We start from the raw sequence: 22,759 nt of genomic DNA, 5'->3' as shown, positions 1-22,759 counted from the left end.
GCCTTTAGTGCCGTGGGTCAGCAGTTCAATTTCAGACTGCGGAGAAGACAAAAAATAATAAGTAAAATAAATGATTATAATAGATTTATTTAACTGTTAATACATTTAAAATAAATTAAAATTAAGAGTACTGTTTCTGTCTGTTTCTTCTAATTGTAATGTACCTTGCTCCAGAATTAAAGTGTGGCTGTGTTATTTTATTTATTATTATTATTATTATTATTATTATTATTATTATTATTATTATTATTATTATTATTATTATTATTAGATTATATATTTCATATGTACAGAACAGTATAGAATTATTTTGTTGGTCATTTATTTAAGTTTAGTAAATTTAGTCGATAGGATGTGCATGATTTTTGTCTTCCTTTCTCCTGCCTTATCAAATTTGTTTAGAAACTATTTGATGCAAAGTATGTTAAAAGTGACATGTCTTGAAGTCTAAATGCTATATTGTTGTATACAGTGCATTTTTAAAGATATGCCAGCAGTGTGTAACAGTTATTTTTATTAGAATAAACTATGACAGGCTACTGCTTTATTTTCTCTGCAGGTTAGTGGAGAAAATACTTTTAAAACAGCCAAATTGGGGTAAAACGTTAATATAAATAGATGATATAAACAGTGTTGTGAGTCAGAATATAATAATATGATTCTTCTGCTTCTGGGGGCCTAAGGGGACCTGTACTCTCTGCCTTTTTTCTGCCTCCCCATTTTTTTTGCCCACCAGCCTTCACTGTATACAAATAACCTAATACCATATGTCAGGAAGACGAGTGGTGTGTCTGTAATTACCAGTCCAAACAGAAGTTTTACTGTCAAAACTGTCCTACTTTATTTGTTCAATCACCCCACTACCAACAGTGGTAGTGTGGAAAACAACAGCTGGCAGGTTGCAGTTCCAAACACAAAATAAACAAATAGTAATTATTCCTCTCTGCTCCCATAGCTCTGTCTCAGACTCGATATTGGTGCGATATTGGTGTAAGTGCGTGTTGTTGTGCTTTGCAGGGGCGTGTGCTCAAGGGGTGAGTGCTCTAGGGGCGAGTACTGGCTGCATGGCTTCAGAGCCCGAGTTAATCCTCCCACACACAGACACAAACAAAAACAGCAATGTTCCGGCTGAATTAGCATTCAATGTAAAGGGCTGTACTCATGTAGCTGCGTACCCTTTGTACTGCCAAACCTCCTTGTGATCAGTGCTGCGCCACACCCTCCAATCGGTGCACGCCACCCAGCTGATCACAATACAGTTGCTTAGCAGCCAGGTCCTGCTCCCAAGATGTCCGACTTCCGGTTTCATCCTACCATCGAGTCAGCACATCCCTGAGAAGACATACCACCAACCTTACCTAGCACCCTTCCTGGTTGGGAGGTAGATTTGCAGCTCAGATTACTCTTCTCCCGTTCACACCACCTAAACACAATCAATTTGATACAAGAAATAAAAAAGTAATGGCCATTCCAACTATTTGAATTGCAACAGAAAAGTTAAAATAAAACAGGGGCCTGGCGATATTTAATCTAGCAATGAATGATGTTAATTTAGTACATAGAGTGCCGCTAAAAAAAAATAAAAGTGCACACCACAATTTTTCACCCAATAAGAAACCACTGTTGCAGGACACATGCACACAGAAATAATGTTTGTATAGTTATGCTGCCTTGCCTTTCACATTACTTTTTTCACAATGAAATACACACAAGCTTACTTGATAAAGCAATAATCTTGATGCTGAGTCTAGGTGACGAACTGTGCTGCTGGTTGGTCTCACATTGATTGGTTTAAGTAGGATTATGAGGCCCTACTATAAAAGTTAATTTAGAAATGGCCCAAAGGTACAGGTTGGTGTGTGGTTTTCCATCTTTTCACATTAAAAATATACTAACATTAAAATAGCACACAATTGGATTTTTTAAAACTAGAAGAAGAATGAACAGACAAGGAAAGCTCATCTTTTAATTTGCTTGTAGTGCTAGACAAAACTCAAACACCCTTTTCTGTGCTCTCACTTTACTGCATATTGATATTCAGAAAAAAAAGTTGTTCCCTGACATTTTATGGAATGCTCGTTAAATAACAATACTGATCTTATGACAATATTGTTACAGACAACGCTGAGTTGCCTTTAAAGTCACTTATATTCCAAATCTAAGATTAGCCTTCAGAATGACCTCTCAACCTATAATGAACCAGGCATTGCACTGAATGTAGTAAAAGGTATCTGCTGACCAAATTAGTGGAGCTTCATTTTTTGAATATTTGCAGAGTTGCTCTTTTAAGTGGCAGGGGCACTGTGTTTAATCCCTAAAATGATCCCCAGAACTTAATATGATATAAATTTATTTAATAGTAAGAAACATCACCTCATTTTCTTTGTTGCTTAAGAGGACTGAATGATAATCCAGACAACACCCGGTACACAAATAATAAACAGCTGGTCTATGTGGACTGAAGACTAAATCCATAGGAAGAGTATTATGCGGATTGAAGATTTGAAGTGTCCCTTCAATGAAATAAAAGTGTAATGAGCAAGGCCACATTTACATTTTTGGCAAAATGGCAATCAAATTTGCCACTACTACTGACTACTGTATTTATGTATGTATTATTTCTCTATTACATAAAATAGGAGTGATGTTGTGGCAAGCTGGCTTGTGTGGTGACGTCAGACCCAGAAGAAACACAGCACTGAGTGAAACAAGTGTGCTGCCTGCACGTTTTAATAAAGAAACAAATAAAACAGTTGAACAAAACGCTGCACACAAAACAAATGGTGAACAGTGAAACTAGGACATTTTTTATATCATGTATCAATGCTGTCACAACTACAAAGGTACTGTAATAAGAAAATAACAAAAATACATCATTTGTTGGCTAAAAGTGCTGAGAAAACGTTTGTGAACCCCTTAGGATTTTCACATATTTCAAACCTTAAATGTTATTAGATCTTAATCTAAGTCCTAATAATAGATAAAGATAACCTGATTAAAAAAATTGACACAAAAACATTATACTTTTTCAATACGTATTTATCCACAAATGATTCAACATTCAATATCCATGTGTGAAAAAGTATGTGAACCTTTAGATTCAGTAACTGGTGGCATCCCCTTCAGCAGCACTGACTTCAACTAAGTGTTTTGAGGGACATCAATTTTGAGGAATTTTGGCCCATTCCTCTTTACAGCTGCTTCAACTTGATGACATTTGAGGGCTTCCTTGCATGGACAGCTTGCTTCAGGTCCTGCCATAACATTTCGATGGGGTTTAGGTCCAAACTTTGACTAGGCCATTCTAAAATGCAGAATTTCTTCATCTGCAGCCATTCTTTTGTAGATCTGCTTGTATGTTTAGGATCATTGTCTTGCTGCATGACCCACTTTTGGTTCAGCTTCAGCTCACAGACGGATGGCCTGCCATTCTCCTCTAGAATCTTCTGATACAATGCAGAATTCATGATTGTGTCAATGATGGCAAGCCGTCCAGGTCCTGAGGCAGCAAAGCAGCCCCAATACCATTACTTCTTCTGTTCGAACGCAGTGTTTGGTTTTTGCCAAGCCTATCGTTTCTCATTGAGGTGAAAAAGTTCTACCTTTGACTCATCGGTCCAGATAACATTGTTCCAGAAGTCTTGTGGATCATCTATGTGCTCTTTGGTGAATGTCAGGCGGGCAGCAATGTTCTTTTTAGAGAGCAGTGGTTTCCTCCTGGCTATCCTTCCATGAACACTATTCTTGTTCAGTCTTTTTCTGAAAGTTGAGTCATGAACACTCACATTAGCCAAGGCGAGAGTGGTCTGCAGATCCTTGGATGTTACTCTGGGGTTCTTTGTGGCTTTCTTGATGATTTTCCGGTTTGTTCTTGGAGAGATTTTGGTAGGAAAACCACTCCTGGGTAGAGTGACTGTGGTCTTGAACTTTCTCCATTTGTAGAATGTCTGACTATGGATTGTTGGAGCCCCAAATCCTTAGAAATGGGTTTGTAACCCTTTCTAGACTGATGAGCATCAATAGCTGTTTTTCTGAGGTCCTCAGAGATTTCTTTTGATCATGGCATGATGTGTTTCAACACCCATATATGGTGAAGACTAAACTCACAAAGTTTCTGATCTTTATAAAGGGTGGGGCTTCCCAAACTCACCCCTGAAGATTTACCTAATTATGTAAACACCTGATTCTAATTATCCCCTTAATTGAGCTGATAAAAACAGGTGTTCACTTACTTTTTCACATACCCTGAATCTTAGTTATCCATTGTTTGTCTAATTCATACATCATTTTGTTTCAAAAGACATGGAATTGGTTACTATAAACCCGATTGGATATTTAAGGAAAGACTTTTGATTCAGGACGGCTATTGTGGTAACACTATGGAATTTCCATAATTCTCATTGTGGTTCCCAAACTTTTTCTCGGCACTGTATGTTTACGGCAGCACAGATCAAAAGCTTTCAATTTCTTTTAGAATTTATGTAACTTCTCTTTTCTTTAAAGGGCTGCGCTTTTTAACTAAGTAACACCATCTATTCACAATCAATGAAATTAATAAAAAAAATGAGCAATTTTTAGGTTTGTTGCTCAATAGGCAAAATAATCCAAATCACTCTAACAGATTTGTATTTATTTTTTAAAGGCATTTCTATTAGACTGAGAGGTACAATGATTCACAATTAAAGTGCTTGTTAGTGTAATTGAGAATATAAACAAGTTTTTCTCGGACTGAAATGCACTTAACTTTATAATTTCTAACATAATACTTTAACTTTTTTTTTTAAACTGTACATTTATCAAAAAGAACATTTTACTGATGATTAGTGTGAGACAAGAAATCAGTAAAAAAAAAAAAAAAAAGAGCATTTTATCATTCTGAACAGGACATAAAATTAGGCTTTAAAATGAGGACCATATTTTTGTGGGGAATTGTGGCAAAGTGGTTGGTAAGGGGAACAGGTGTAGCGGTGATGCGATGCAGGAGTGATGAACAGACAACAGTGATTCAGTGAACAAGTGTTTATTTGTGCTGTTTCCAGGTCTGGCGACCGTCAAATAATAAATCCCCGGTCGTACACAACAATGTGTAAAGCACGGGGATGGTGAACACAGTACAGTCTCACACACAAACAAAGGCACGGTCACCAGTCCTGGGTGATATTCAAACGTGCAGGTGCTCTGTGCAGTGGTGCTCCGGATAGTGCTTTACGTGGCGACAGCTCCGGAGGTGTGCGTTAACTGTCTAGTGGTGCGAAAAAGACAGACAATTATAAACAAACAAAGACAACACACAACACGTAATACACTCTGAGAGCTCCTCTCTCAGTCCTTCTCTCCTCACGTTACCCAAAGGAAGGAAAAGATCAGCGTTACCCTGGCCCCTATATGTAATCCTGCATGATATCTAGGTAAACGGTTGCAGCTGCCTTATTACTTGCAGCTGCCTCTCGTTTACCTTTCAAATCAACACGGTCTTACAACAGAGTCGCCCTTCTTTCCAGGCTGACCCACTTCCCTGACCAGGAAACGAACTGTCAGGCCAGCCCTTCCAGATACTTCTCCTCTCGTTCTTTAGCGCCCTCACAGGTCGGGAGGAAGATTCATCACCAGAACTCATCTTTCCATCACAGGAATACTGTAATGAAAATATAAAGTTTTCTTACCTGTGCCCTCGACCAGATAATCCATGATCAGTTTCCCCACTGATGGTCTGGCCAACCCCCAGGATCGTCAGTACACACAGTTGCTGGCAGTTTGTATGGGCATTTTTCAAGCCCAACCAAGCACGGTTTGGCCTCATACCATTTTTTAGCTATAACATCAAGGGTTTCCTTGTAAACCTAGGCCATTTCTGTCTGTTTTGTATTGGAAAATTGTGTTTCACCAAGTACAGAAACACGTGACGCTATGTTGCCTGCTTTTGTTATTCCCCTCCAAGAATGGTGTCTGCACGTTACTAAGCATCTCTCTCTCTCTCTCATTCTCTCTCTCTCTCTCTCTCTCTCTGTTTTTTTTCCTTGAACACATCAACACTGAGTGAGTGATTCATGATTGTGTGATCCCCGTGCCTAAATACAAATATACATTTTAAATCACCCATGCTACATAACCCACACTCCATGCACCAATACATACACACCACATAAAACACAAAACACAAAAATACGCACAGGGGCGGGGCACACTGCCTCAGATGTTTATTTTGGTAAGGCGTAAGTTATCCTCAAATAGTACAGTTGTGGGTTTTAGGACTGAAACTGTATGGTGAAAAAGAGGGCTAATTCAGATATGTAGAAAAAATGTTGAAACAGAAAATCTTATTTAAAGTGTACAATTTAATCATAATGCAATGTTGGTAAGCAAACTGAAAATACTGTTATCTTTTGCAGACAAGCTTTTTCTCTATATCCTGATATTAATTTATTATTATTATTTTAATCAAACTGTTTTACTAATACTCTTCCTGTCTTGCACTTTAAAAAAAAAAAAAAACTTGAAAATAATTATCCAAGGCATTTGCTACAGCCATGTGAAATTAAATTAATATTGAGCATCTAAATACATATTCTTTTTCCATAACTTTACACAACCATACATTTTTAGGTAAAACTAGAAGCCTTACTATTATGATTATTTCTTTGACCTCTTATAGTTTTATCTCAACACAGAGTCATCACCCATTGACTGTACACTTGCACTCCCTGAGTAGAACTTTTATACTCACACTCAGGAATACTACCTCTTTGTATTTTTGACTAGAGCCCTGTTTAACCTACATTTACAACTGACCCCAGTCTGGATTACATCCTAATCTTATGTAAACTACTAATCTGTTAAAAGATTGGCCATAGCAATGTCGAGATTTGACAGATTAACTGCACCAGAAAAGAGTGCTATTGTATACCCTTACCTGGACAAGGTTTACCAAGCATTTAATTTACTATATATAGTAAATTAAGTCTACAGCCACTTTCAAAATCTTCACCTTTTGTTGCCTTATAGCCTAGAATTAAAATGCATTAAAATAGTTTTTTTTTTTTTCATTTATCTACACATCCTACCCCACAACTTCCAAGTGAAAAAAACAAATTCTAGAAATTTGTAGAAAATGAATTAAAAATAAAAACTAAAATAGCTTGGTTGAATAAGTGTCCACCCACCCTTGTAACAGCAATGCTAAATTAGCTCAGGTGTAATCATTCGCCTTCAAAATCACACACCAAGTTAAGCGGCCTCCACCTGTGTTAAACTGTAGTGATTCACATGATTTCAGGATAAAGCAGTTCCTGTAGGTTCCCTCTGCTGGGTAGTGCATTTGAAAACAAAGACTCAACCATGAGCACCAAGGCGCTTTCAAAAGAACTTTGAGATAAAGTTGTTGAAAGGCACAGATCAGGGGATGGGTATAAAAAAATATCAAAGGCCTTGAATATCCCTTGGAGCACGGTCAAGACGATTATTAAGAAGTGAAAGGTGTATGGCACCACCAAGACCCTGCCTAGATCAGGCCATCCCTCCAAACTGGAGGAGTAACTTTGCAAGAGCTACAGGCTTTTATGGCCAAGACTGGTCAAAGTGTGCATGTGACAACAATATCCCAAGCACTCCACAAACCTGGCCTGTATGGTAGGGTGGCAAGAAGGAAGCCATTACTCAAGAAATCCCACCTTGAATCCCATTTGAAGTATGCAAAAAAACACTGAAGAGATTCTGTAGCCATGTGGCAAAAAGTTTTGTGGTCTGACAAAACTAAAATGGAACTTTTTAGCCTAAATGCAAAGCATTATGTTTGGCGCAAACCCAACACAGCGCATCACCCAAAGAACACCATACCTACTGTGAAGCACGGTGGTGGGAAGTTATGGAGATGTTTCTCATCATCAGGGACTGGGGCACTTGTCAGGATAGAAGGGAAAATGAATTGAGCAATGTACAGAAAAATCCTCAAGGAAAACCTGCTGCCATCTGCAAGAAAGCTGAAACTGGGATGGAAGTTCATCTTTCAACATGACAATGACCCAAAGCACACAGCCAAAGCTACATTGGAGTGGCTAAGGAACAAAAAGGTAAATGTCCTTGAGTGGCCCAGTCAGAGCCCCGACCTAAATCCCATCAAAAATTTGTGGCATGACTTGAAGATTGCTGTCCATCAGCGCTCCCCAAGGAACTTGACAGAGCTTGAACAGTTTTGTAAAGAAGAATGGTCAAATATTGCCAAATCTAGGTGTGCAAAGTTGGTAGTTTAACTCAGGGCGGTGGAGACTTATCCAATTATGATCTTTCAGTTTTGTATGTTTAATATATATATATATATATATATATATATATATATATATATATATATATATATATATATATATATATATATATATATATATATGTAATACTGTTTTTGTACACCAAGCTTATAACCAAGCTATAAACATAAAACAGGGTCGTAATTATAAGATTCTTTTAAATCTTAGGCCATTCGGACCATCTTGCCGGTTTGCTCGAGAAGCCACAAACGAGTAGAGTTTATTAACCCCAGAATCTCATGAAGCAGTTTCTAGAAGGATCTCAGGGTGTCAGCTTCAACAACATTACTGAGGAGTTGGTTTCAGACTCCCACAATTCTCTGTGTAAAAAAAGTACCTCCTATTTTCTGTTCTCAATGCCCCTGTTTATCTAATCTCCATTTGTGACCCTTGGTCCTTTTTTTTTCAGGTCAAAAAAGTCCCTTGGGTCGACATTGTCAATACCTTTTAGAATTCTGAATGCTTGACTCAGATCACCACGTAGTCGTCTTTGTTCAAGGCTGAATAGATTCAATTATTTTAGCCTGCCTGCATATGACTTTTAAACCTGGATTAATTCTGGTAGCTCTTCTTTGCACTCTTTCTAGAGCAGCAATATACTTTTTGTAACGAGGTGACCAGAACTGAACACACTAGTCCAGATGAGGTCTTAATAATGCATTGTAAAGTTTTAACATTACTTCCCTTGATTTAAATTCAACACTTGCCACTATAAATCCCAGCATTTTGTTGGCCTTTTTATAGTTTCCCCACATCGTCTAGATGAAGACATTTCTGTGTCAACATAAACTCCTAAATCTTTTTCATATAGTCCTTCTTCAAGTTCAGTATCTCCCATATGGTATTTATAATGGACATTTTTATTGCTTGCATGCAGTACTTTACACTTTTCTGTATTAAATGTAATTTGCCATGTGCCTACCCAGTTCTGAATGCTGTCTAGATCATTTTGAATGACCTTTGCTGCTGCAGCGGTGTTTGCCACTTCTATTTTTGTGTCATCTGCAAATTTAACAAGTTTGCTTACTATACCAAAAGTCTTTAATGTAGATTAGGAATAGCAGAGGACGTATATATATATATATATATATATATATATATATATATATATATATATATATATATATATATATATATATATATTATATAAACACTTATATTTGAAAACAAAACTTTGTTGAATGTTGGACTCATTTGAGCACATAAACTAGTGTAACATAACAATTTCAATATTATACTGGAAAAATCCTGTGATACTGTTTCTCTACATTAGGGTTATAGGCTTACATTTGTTTTTCACAGAAAAAATTCACAACCAACAATCAAAAAATAAAGAATCAGTTTGTGATCCATATCTATTCCAAAGTAGTCGAAACCCCAATAAACTTTCATAGTGTGCTTTGTACATAAGAATACACTGTGTGCACGAAACCGAAGCCCAACACATATCAACTCAGAAACATTTGAGATTCAGCCAATACCTAAAGGTTTATTTTTCATCTTCCTTGTGCTACATAATACATAATGAGAGAGTGATATGGTAAGAACTGTTATATAATGGTGACCCCTATTGCAAGCCCCTTATTGTTCCATATGAGAAGAAAGGCAGTAAAATCTTTTCAGTTTAAGACAGCCAATTATCAAAGTTCTTCAACCAGATAGTGTCAGCTTGCTGTTAACACGGTCCTAAAATCCCGCTTTGGATTCTTTTTTATTTATATGTGTTGAAGCACACTTAAATATACACTAATTTAAAATCTCATTCCTCTTTAAAACAGTAAATTACAGGTATCTTTCACATCTCTAATAAATTTTCAATAGGAAGACAAAATAGGTAAAAAATATATCCTCATTTTATACTTCATAATTTAAAGTTGAATGTATAGAGAAACTGCTTACAAATGCTTAATGTTTTATTTTCTTACCAGTTTTAAATTGGTGCACCAGTCAAATTGCAGTACAGTATATGTAGTTTGCCTCTCATATTTTGGTTTTCTTGGGGAAATCCATTTTATCTGGCAAAATTTACCTTCACCACAGAAACTGGCACTAAACCACCTTCAGAAAAAACATAAATTCTATAGTAAATGGGTTCTACTTACAGGAGTAACCTGCCTAAATAAATAGTAGTCATTGAAACAAATTGGCACCTAAAATATGTTCCTATATAAATGTTTACACATAGTGAAAGCCAGCAAACTGCAACCAGAAAATTAACTTTACGTTCTCTCCTAGAAATTGTGTTCAGTGTACTCTATGTGTTAGATAAGAGATAAGCAAATCTTTAACCCTTTTCGACGTTACAATTTTCCCTTTCCAGTCCAATGTCAGACCCTGTCTGACATCATCAGAAAGACATAAAGCACAGGTCTCTAGTCATGGTTTTTCTCCGGAAAAAGCCGAGAAAACCTTTCAATGGCCAAGTGAGACCGACACGAGCCGAATGAAGCTGAAAAAAAGGGTGTATCTGATAGCCTCATGCACCACAGAGATAACACGGACATAAACAAAGGAGATAGCTGCTTCTGCATCCAGCGCCCAAAGAATATCATAGACATTTGCAGAGCTTTTTGAGATAGTAGTAAAATAATGACTTAGATTGGATTATTGAGGAGTTTGGTGATAAAACAAATGATTGAGAGGATTTACAGTGAACAAACAAATACAGCGAACAAGGGGTGGGGCTTGGCTTGGGGCTTGGCTAGAGATACAATACTGAGTGTCCTTTTATGATTCAGAGTCTTTTAAACCTGTTTTACTGTGAAAAAAAAATTAAACAGCGTGTGTAAAATAAACAGCACTCGTGAAAATAAATTCAACCTGATGCTCCTGACAAGCGTTGAATAAATGGACCACTGAGGGTTAAACCAGAACAATCACGCATCACAAAATCAAAAGAAAATCCTCACAGGAGCCTCTACCTCCCTCTCTCTCTCTGGATTGTGGGATTGTGGGAGGGGCCTTTGAGCAAGGAGCGGTGAACTGTGCCAGCGGTGAGCTGTATCAGTAACTCAGAGACATGGGTCCAAGTGGTAGTAACAGTGGCTGTCCTTCATATCAGTGACATCATGGGGCAAATACAACAGGGAAGAGGGGGCCTTGGTGTCAGTTTGGCTCCTTTGATGGCACAAAGCAGCTCCAGCTGAAAGGAGGAGGTTGGCAGTTACTGAAGTGCAAATGCAGGAGAGGATGAGGTGTGTCAAGCTGAGCAGGGAGAATGAATGAGATGGGAGAATGAGGAACAGCGTAAGACTGGCTGACAAGGCCTTTGGAAAATGGAACAGAAGAGGATCCGCTTCCTAATAAGGTCCACATATGATGTTCTTCCATCACAGCAGAATCTGAATATGTAGGGAGGGGAGAACCCAGCATGTCCTTTGTGTTCATCACTGGCTACTGTGAAGTACATTCTTACAGGATGTAAGACGGCTCTGAGCCAGGGTTGTTTCACTTGGCATCACGACCAGGTAGTTGTGATGCTTGGCATTAGCACAGTAAGAGCAACGTAATAAGATCAACAGCTTGCCGCCAATATCAGCAATAGCTGCACACAAAGAACGACCTTCCTCCGTCCAGTAGAGCAACCATCAGGAAAGATTATTAGAACTAAGATTCTCCTGGGACAACTGGAGGCTGCTGGAGATTGGAGAATGCAAACAGATGTTGGCCAGCATCTTATTTTCCCATCTGAGATTGACTATTCTTCGACCTTACATTGTTCTGTGGTCAGGCTCAGCACGCCTTTTTCTGGTTGAGGCATACGAGAGAGGAAGAAACTTTGGATACTAGATTCAGTGGAGAGGAGTTGCAACGTATAGTGAAGGCTCTATTCGAAGAGGCAGAGAGAAGTAACAACTAGTTCTAGTTGAGGAGGAAAGAGGTCGATTGGGGACTCTCAAAAGAGAGGTGATGGAAGAAGTTAACATCAGTCAATAGAAATAGATGGCTAAGGTAAGTAAACTGGGCTTGAGTTGGTGGGAGATGGAGGGGAGTGGCACTGTCGAGCTTTCCTGATGTGTCATGAGCTAGTCGACAAAAGACGAAGACGGGAGGTGCCCAGCTGATGACCGCTGTAAAGTGCCACACCCAGACCATTCCAGACCATGTTGAGGCGCTAGGGAGGCTGCTCCTTGGTTGATCACTGAAGTCAGCATCGCTCCTATTGTGTCAGGTGATGTGCCAGGGAGGCTTAATAGGCTGATCCCTTGAGCCACCAATGCACTTCAGCCATCAACACCGGGGCAATAGGAAATCCATGTTACCTGGTGGACGAAACGCACTAAAGGCTCATATATTACAGCGAAGCTACATCCTGGTTGGTCCCCACCACTACTATCTTATTTTATCTTGGAGAAAGCAGAGTCAAATATTAGCATGAAGTAAATAACTACTCCCATGTAATAATAATTGTTGTTCTATAAGAAACAGGATGTTGAAAAAATTATCACTGTTGATTGCCAGCACTAAATTCACACAAAAATGACCCATTGCCTTGTTGGAATAATGATAAATATTATTTTTTTAAAGCATGCCACTGCTTTAGACCTGTTTTTTGTAGATAAAGTGACCTATTGTTTATTCTATACAAACCTGAGACTATTTAAAGTCCAGAGCTTTTAGGAGAGTAAACAATATCTCTAAGTAATTGCTTCACATCTATGCTTGCCAAAAATCAGCCATGCCTCATTTTATACCCTAATGACTATAATCACATTTTTTTTATTTCCAGCTACAGTATGACTGTTTTAAAGACATTCTTTGCACAACGATACAGTGCTTTTATTTATGTCCTGGGGCACGTTTCTATCTTGCGAGATCGTAAGTTCAAATACGGTCGTTCTTTCGATCAGTCATCACCTGCTATTTCAGTCAGTTATCACCTGTTTCTATATTACAGTCAAATGGTAGATGGTGTCATGTTTCAATATGACAGGTAGGCTAGAAAATTTTACCCCCATGTTTGAAAATACATCAACCATTCAAAACAAGGAGTGTATTTTGAATGGTCTTGGAAATCACTTTTGCTTAACCAATAGTCATATACGATACATAAACTATAGGTTTAAGTGACCTAACATCATTTTCTATCTCATTTATGCTGTATATGTAATTGTATATATTCCCACATGATATACATGTTTAGAACTGCACCATAAACACACACCATTGTGGTAAGAGTTATTTAATAAGTCTAATTTAATATTTAACTAAATGATTATTAAATATGTTAGAACACATGCGTCTTATTTAAAAAATAAAATATAATGAACCTAACTATTAAGAGAAATTGTGGGTGGTGTTAGGAGACAAACTGGACAGGAAAATCAGTAATGGCGTCTGCTAAAACAACAAGAAGAAAACATTGTACTAGCAGAGCTAGCTTACAGAGAAACCTACTGCTAGAAGAAGTACAAATTAATAAGGACATTTTAATCTTTTTTTATTAATAGTCGTGTAATGTTTTCCTCAAAGAGGATTAAAAAGGACTGAAAATTGCAAATAAAATAAATGCTACTAGAGAGCCATAACACGGCGAAGGCTCCCTCACCCTACATACTCTCAGCAGAAGAAGTGAGGAGCACTAAAATGTCTTCATCAATTTACATTATCAATTTTATTTCTTTATATAGTGCCTTTCATAGCACAGTATCTGAAAGCATTTTACATGTCAGTTAAAAGAGAAGGAAGTCTGCAGTATCATGAAATAGTAAAAAATATAAAATAACAAAATGTGAGAGGAACAGTAGTTCCTCGTGCCAAGTTATCATTGAAGCGTGAGAACTGCCAGACTCTCTATGCAGCAAGGATAGTTTATGTGTTTTCGGGGTTTCAGGGTATTGGTGCAGCAAAAGTAAATCAGTCAAAAGGACCATTTCACTTTTAATGTGTAGTTCCCAACACTTAGGTGAAATGTAGAAAAAAAAAGTCATACAGTAAGAGAAATAAGTCTCCAAAGTAAGGTAAAAATGTCCTTCTCCTTCTTCTTTTTCTCCCAATGTATTTGTTTGCAGAGCCCAGGCACTTTTATCTGCGCATATGTATATTACAGGACATCCAAGTTTTAATGACAATTAACTTGTTTTGTCAATATGGAAATATACTAGGGAACACACTTATTGTGACGTCTATATTTTTATATTAAATAATTTATTTATGTTTTAAAATGGAACATTTATATATCCTATATATATATATATATATATATATATATATATATATATATATATATATATATATATATGTGTGGGATTTGAATTTGAATGAAACTATAACCTTCAGTTTGCAAGTGTGTTGTGTTATTACTGTCAGTGAAACACGATTAGTTTTGACACAAGCACTATTATGAAAGATACCAGTTGAGAATGCTCAAGACTTTGTTATATTTCTGAGAGTTTTCGAGTCATCATTCATCTTAGCCCTTGCTTAGTGTCCTCACAGGTCGGGAGGGAGATTTACAACCAAGATTCATTATATTTCTGTCACAGGTCCCTATTGGCGCAAGGAGGTACGGTTCCTCTCGATACTGGTTGATGAGAGTAACACTATTTGTGGTCCCCACTGGACAAAAAGGAGTATTCATTTTTCTGAGACTGCCATAAGGTCCCCTGTGTCTGTTGAGCTGAATAAGTAATGCAACAGGGCACCTGTAAGATTGCAGTAGCCTCTTGACCAATGGCACAAGCTCTGCCGTTAGAGGGAGAGCTTAACCGCAGGGGATGTTCCATCTGCCTCCACATCCTCAGACGGGACGGCCAGCTCCTAGAGACTCAAAGAGCCTTGGAGGAATGTGCACAAAATTTGCAGAAACGGTTTGATGCAAATAGCCAGCAATGTACAGTAAGAATGTATAGTTGCTGCCTCAGCTTGTTAAAGAAAGTAACTGGACTGTCAACAAGGCCTGCTTGGTTATCGACAGGCAGGCAGGCTGGCTAACCCTAACCCTAACACCCTCTGCCATTGTAGGCCGAATCTGGACATGTCTGCTGAAGCAGCAATGCCGCTGTGAACGGGGTGGGAGCTGTAGCTCCTATATACAGTAACAGGTATATAGCAGGTCTGGTGCAGTATACAGTATACAGTAACAAAAACCCTGCTGTCCCAGACAACACAAGCAGCAATGCCGCTGTACAGTATGTTACCGTAAAAAGATAAAAACAGCATGAGTCAAGACTCAAACCAGGTCCACCTCTTAAGTTTCTGCACGGTGCCTAAGCACTAGTACAGTACTGTACAGTCATTTTGTATGCTACACACAGCACAGTACACATGGTACGGTGCAGTGCACACAGCATGCCAGTGCATGCGGTATGCCGGTACACACGGTATGGTGCACGGTACTCATGGTATGGTGCAAACGGTAATGTGCAAACGATACTGTACAATGCATAGATCATTGACCTACAATTACCAAAGAAACAATATACAGGGATGCCCACCTGTATAACTTCTGGCTTAACCAAACTCAGCCCTAAGACTGGAGGAAGCCCGCTGTTACAGCCCTGACAGCTATCGCAATGGCACTGCAAGCAGAAACTAGAGCGGCAACAAAATACTGCTGGAAGGACTATGAGCCGTCAGACCTGAAGCAGAGGGGAGCCCAGCGACTGCTAGTGAATCGGCAAGGTAACCAAGTACCGACGGGAACAGGAGCACATTTTCTCACATAACACAGTAACAATTTACTTATTGCTATTTTAGTATAATTTTCGTTAACAAAAAGCGTTTATTTTTTTATTTTTAAGCTTTAACTGAAGCTAGCAAAATAAAATTAATATAAGCACTAAAATAATCGCAGTAAGTGTAAAGCACAAGCGACAAAAACAGATATAAATGTGTAATGGTTACATTTCATACGTGGTAGGGAACCCTAACAGTCCAAATGCAAATGTGCATTAAATTCAAACTTGTAATTTAAAGGTGTAGACACACATTTTAAACATAGCGTAACCAATACAAATTATTAATTTCTGTCCTGCAACTGTTTAAAAAACTACTATTGATTTCTGGTTGATTCTCTTCATTTTTCTAAATATATTATTTTTAAAAGATTCAATGCTGGTCTTTTTTCAGCAACTAAAAAAAAGAGTGGTTTAAGAGTATTTGCTGATTCCCCTTAAAAACAGTGTTGTCAGTGAATTCACTGATTCCCATTGTCTGTATGGTCAAAAATGCATAGAGAAACATAATAATATGTGGTAGCTAGAAAACAGTCCACAGTGACACTGAGAACCAGCGAGGCAGTGAACTGCACAAGATGCAGATTAAATGTATTTGGGTATGAATATCATCTAGATAAATGATATTTTGTAGCAGAACGACATTATAAGTGCAAATCTATTTAATTGCAGAGCCTGGATTAAAAAAATAAATAAACAGAGCAAGGTAAATCGCCCCCCCACCTTTAGATGAACAAAAATAATCCTCACCTGTAGACTGATAGTACGTGAAGGTGCAGGCCTGCAGTGGAAAAAAGGCAGTCATATGTTTGGACTCCAAAAACAAACCTACATCAAATACTGTTATCACTTGTCATTGGAAGGCCTCAGGCAGTGTCCTGTTCAGACTGGAATTTTAAGGCAGACATGTCTGTAGGAGTTAGGCAGAGTAATCTCCATTGGTATTTATTAGAATGCCCGAGAGGTGAGGAGTGGTAACAAGGCACCTGAACAAGGCACCTTTGAACCTGCATGTTATCTGTCATGAATGTGCTTATCTGTACTACTACATTTGTTTTGTTGTTTTCACTCATTTTTTAACAACAATGTTCACACTTAAGCAACATTTATAGCAAACAGTTATATTCCTGACTCTATTAACCACAAGGCCTGTGTTAGGCCTTGACAACAGTAGTGTTGGATTGGACACCAAAAAGTCAAGGCATGAATTCTTCAGAATGTCAAAGTTATGGGTAGCTGCATACGGTAGATCCATTTGACAAGTTATCAGTTGAAGGTCAATACTCTCTGCACTTGCAAATTCTTTACCCCTGTTGTAAATCACTGTTTAATTCTGTAGTACCCTGAAGAGATACAGGTCTTGAAGTTCAGGGGATAATGAACCCTGAATCTCACTGCATAGCACTAGATGTTTTTTTTTAAGTAAATTTCACCTCTGGCAGCATACAAAACTGATTTTTTTAAATTTGTTTTTACTACTGCTGCATTTTATATAAGATATTCTTAACTTCAGTTTCAAACAATTAAAGGGTTATTGTATACCCTATAGTATTTAAAGTAAATCATAACCTTACATATTGCATCAATATATTTTTCAATATACCCTATTGTTTGGATATTTTTATAAACACATCACTGTTCATAAATCAGCTGGAGAATACAACTTTTCTAAACTACAGTCTAACTGCATTATGTGCGTGTGCTAACCACAGCAATGACACAACTGTAACTGCATTGTGTGTGTGTTAAACACAGCAATGAAACAATTGTCGTTGGCTAATTTGACTTCATATATAGGGGACTGACCTTTTTGCCAACCTTGCTATTCAAGTGCTTGGCATCAAACTTCTGTGATGTTTTGTAATACCTTGAATAATGTGTCAAGGAGAAACTGATAATAATAAGGCTGTCCCTTTTTTTTGGAGGGGGGGGGGGGGGGGGGGTGGGGGAAAGTTTCTCTGTCAAAGTGAAGATATCAAAGGCCTATGTTATTTATGGGATGGTTCATTTTATCATATGATATAGAGCTTGTTTTATCCAGATATGATACTGCAATATGTTCTAGACCATTAGAGGTAAGTATACATGGGCAAACTTGATAACCCACAATTACATTGCTTCACAGTACCAACCAAATATTAACCTGTATCATGCTTTCACTTTGTTTTACTGAACTTTGTTATGTATTTACCACGGTACTGTACTGTGTTTGAGATGTGGGAGAAGTTGGGGTCCTAAATGATTCAAGCACTATGAGTGCCTGCATCCATATTTCTTTCATGAAGGTATGGCCCAGTTTAGACTGAATACAATAGTTGTGTGCATTTCATAATGCATTTGAAACATAGAATGATCACCTTTATCACCAATGGAAATTAAAACATAAATATTTTATATGTTAGATTATTAATTATAACCGTGCATAAAAATGTGTTAAAAAAAATTACGATAGGGGTGCACCAGAGGTGTGCACTGGTAAATCCTTCCCCACTGAAACAGTGAGTTTGTATATTTCATGACAAATCCATTGCAAAAACTGTTTTCAGGGAGAAAAAATTACTGGTGAACAACAATAGTGGACCATTTGTGGTAATTTGCATTACAGAAAACCTTGCTCAGACTTGCTTATAGGTAAATTATGCTGGTGACATTGTTAAACATGCAAAATATCCATGAATGTACAACAAATAATACATTTGATCAAGACCAAATACAGTATAATGGGATGATAAACACATATAGAATATATCATGTATTCCTTAAAGAAGTTAATGTTTCGTAAACAAAAACAATTGTGCAAATAAATTAATGACATGGGATTGTAAGTCTGATTAATTATCGACCAAGAGCCAAAACAATATTGGTCTCGGCCCCAGCCGACCTTTTGACAGGAACCCATCATTAATCAAATTCAATTGTGTTGTGCAATAGCAATAGTATTAATCACAAATGACAGGAACAGTTTCATAATACTTTTACAATGGTACAGAGCTCACACACGTACGCACAATGGGGGGCCAGAGATTCTACTTCAAACCTGTTTTCCAAAGAGATGATTTTACACCTCTCTGGGATGGGGGGTGTGGCGGGGTGTCCCGCCCCTTTGTATATATATTTGTTTATTATTATTATTGTAGGTACTTATATGCAGGCAGACAAAAAACATCCGTCATTATTGTTATTCATTATTTGAGATTTGTATCTGTTTAAAGGTAGTATTGGTTTGCTTATTTTTTGTATTTATTTAATAAAAGAAAAGCAAGTGTTACAGGCACAACATTTCACACAGCACAATAGCAGGGCGCGAAACTGTTAGCTAGGCTATATTAATGACAACACATCCGGGCTGTAGTATGTAGGGCAAGTCAGATAATTTTGCAGTGGAAGAGAACTATGATTTACTTTCATAAGTGGTTGAATAAAAAAAGATTGTATTCTTTTTCTGGGATTTGAAACTTTTCTTAGTCACCTTTCAAGGTGTTATATTGTTTTACTATTCAATGCCGTCTCAGCCACCTCAAAACCAAAATATTTCAATACTTCACTGCACACAAACCAATCCAGAAGTAATTGAATCTTCTCTGCGTATAAATGTTGACTCACAACACCTCTAAAAGTATTAAAAACAGTATCATGCTGAATTTTGCATTATTTTGAGATGTGTTTTGATGTTTTAAAAGTACATCTCGTTTATAATATTGAAAGTTCAGATTTTAAAAATACATTAATAATAGCGTAAGTAATCACACGGACAAAATGCAATGAACCATGAGTGTGCATATCTGAAATGAATGCCAATAGTGCTTAATGCAGCATGCAAATAGAATTTTGGTATCTTGTAGCGAAATTCACACAATGTGAAACCATAAATGTTCCACCTGCTGTTTTTAATTTGAACAGCAGTATGCCTGGCCATCCAAAACACATTCTGAACACACACACACACACACACATATATATATATATATATATATATATATATATATATATATATATATATATATATATATATATATATATATATATATACAGTGCCTTGCAAAAGAATTCAGACCCCTGACCAATTCTCTCATATTACTGAATTACAAATGGTACATTGAAATTTCGTTCTGTTTGATATTTTATTTTTAAACACTGAAACTCAGAATCAATTATTGTAAGGTGACATTGGTTTTATGTTGGGAAATATTTTTAAGAAAAATAAAAAACTGAAATATCTTGCTTGCATAAGTATTCAACCCCTGTGCTGTGGAAGCTCCCAGTTTGCACCGATGAAAGAAACTGCCCTAACGAGGACACAATTACCTTACCATTGGCCTCCACCTGTGAACCATTAAAGTTGCTGTCATATTTTTTGGATAAAAACCCCACTGTTGAAGGATCATTGGTAAGGCTGAGAATCTGAAGGAAAATGAAGACCAAAGAGCATTCTACAGAAGTTAAAGATAAAGTAATACAAATACATAGATTAGGGAAAGGGTACAAAATAATGTCAAAAATGTCAATAAAACAAGTGTTTGGATATCCCAGTGAGCACAGTTGGATCAATAATCAGAAGTGGAAGCTGCATCACACCACCCAGGCACTGCCAAGAAAAGGCCGTCCCTCAAAACTCAGAGCTCAAACAAGAAGGAGACTTGTGAGAGAAGCTACAGAGACTACTGAAAATTGAAAATTGCGGTCCACAAGCGTTGTCCAACCAACCTGAACAACCTGGAGCAAATCTGCCAAGAAGAATGGGCCAAAATCTCTCCAACACTGTGTGCAAAGCTGACACATACTTACCCCAAAAGACGTAAAGCTGTAATTGCAGCGAAAGATGGCTCTACCAAATATTAATGTGTGGGGGTTGAATACTTATGCAAGCAAGATATTTCAGTTTTTTTTTTTTAATTTTTCTTAAAAATATTTCCCAACATAAAACCAATGTCACCTTACAATATTTGATTTTGAGTTTAAATGTTTTAAAAAAAAATATCGAACAGAACGAAATTTCAATGTATCATTTGTAATTCAGTAATATGAGAGAATTGGTCAGGGGTCTGAATACTTTTGCAAGGCACTGTATATATACATTCACATTCAGTTCACCTGACCGGCAGGAACATGATATTCATACCACAAAGGAAGTATACCACCAGCCGGTGGACTTAATTTTCAAACTGCAAATGAATACAAATACAGTTACTAAACCTGTTCCTGAAGGACTACAAATTGACTTCATTACTGATACTCACCTGGAGGAATGCTCCGACCAGCAAACCTTCTTCTGGGTCAACTGCAGCCAGTAGCCACGGCCAGCGAATACTGGACTTTTCTTAACGGCGGTAAATTTACCGCGCATTACCACGGTGACTGTGTTGAAGAGGAACGGCCTGTTTTTACCTGCTCGGAGGATAGCTCCCACAGGGCTTGTTAGGGGAAAGAATAAAAGTTTATATAGAGCACAGAGGGTAGGGTTTCTTTTCTTTCCATTTTCTTTTCAAAAGCCTTTGTTATATCAAGAAAACTTAACAGTTTATTGTATTGCTGTCATCCTGTGTGTTCTCTCAAGTTGCCAACTTGGCTGTCACCCTTAACAAATTATTTAAGTCGATTTTCCTGTTTAGTATGGTTTATTAAGTTTGTTTTTAGGTGGGAAGAAACCTCCAAGAGTATATCACTGCAGAACGAAGGCTCGCACAGTGTAGCTCTCGCAAGGAGCTCACAAAGGGTAGTAATTGTAGTTGTTGTTCACGTTAAACTTTAAATAACTAGTAGACTATAAATATATAATCTGCTTCAATATTTTACGTAGTTGTTATATTGTATTAATTTATCCATAGAAATACTACATTTAAAAAAAATAGTAGTGTTTCCATGATAGTAATGTTGTCAATTATTATAGGAGAAAAAAGGTTTGGCAACGAGACAAAGTATGATTAAATAGGGAAACTGACCAATGATAACTAACACATGTGGCGCGTAGTTTAAAGACCGAGTTTCAAATTTGTATACAGCCTGAGATCACAGTAATGTTACAAAGAAATGGCAAATGGATGGACATAGTATTAGTTTAAAAATGTTTAGTGAAACATTGCATTTTTGGAACATTGATAAATGACAAATAGAGAGACAAGAGTCTGAGCAATGTATTTAAATACCTAAAATGTTTTGAATAATATAGCGTGATTATTTTGGTATAATAATTATGTTAAAAGTCCTTGGTAAAGTTATAATATAAATAATATAAAATAATGTAAATGTGTCCATGTGGCAAAGTGCTCCACCCCTGTGTGTATTTTGTGTTGTATGTTGGTGTTGGTGTTCTCCCAAGAATACCTGTCTGGCATCTCCTGGGGTTGCCTGTTGCTCCGCATCGCCTGGGGCTGCCTGTTGCTTCGCATAACCTGGGGTCGCCGTCAGCTCTGCTTGGCCGCAGGGGTCAGTGTGACCGGAGCCCCACCAGAGGGAGCTGCCGGCTATGAAAAAGGGGGCAGAGGTCAGGAGACGACCTTTCCCCGCAGCAATTTCGCTGCAGGAGTTCTGGGGGCTGGAGTCCCCCCAGAGGGAGCTGCTGGCTATGAAGGGGGGAGAGGTCAGGAGACCACCTTCCCCTGCAGCAATTTTGCTGACAGAGATCTTGAGGGAGGTCTGGAGACCACCAACCCCAGCAGCTTTTCCGCTGCTGAACTTGCCCCGGCTGAAGGAGTCAGTCTGGGAGCTGTCAGCATGTCTGCTGACAGCCGCACCATTGGCAGCATTTCTGCTGCCAGTGGTACAGCGGGAGAAGAGATTCACCCCACT

Source organism: Polyodon spathula, chromosome 5, assembly GCF_017654505.1.
Source record: "Polyodon spathula isolate WHYD16114869_AA chromosome 5, ASM1765450v1, whole genome shotgun sequence".
Classification (NCBI taxonomy): domain Eukaryota; kingdom Metazoa; phylum Chordata; class Actinopteri; order Acipenseriformes; family Polyodontidae; genus Polyodon; species Polyodon spathula.
Note: the sequence above shows the minus strand (reverse complement) of the source record.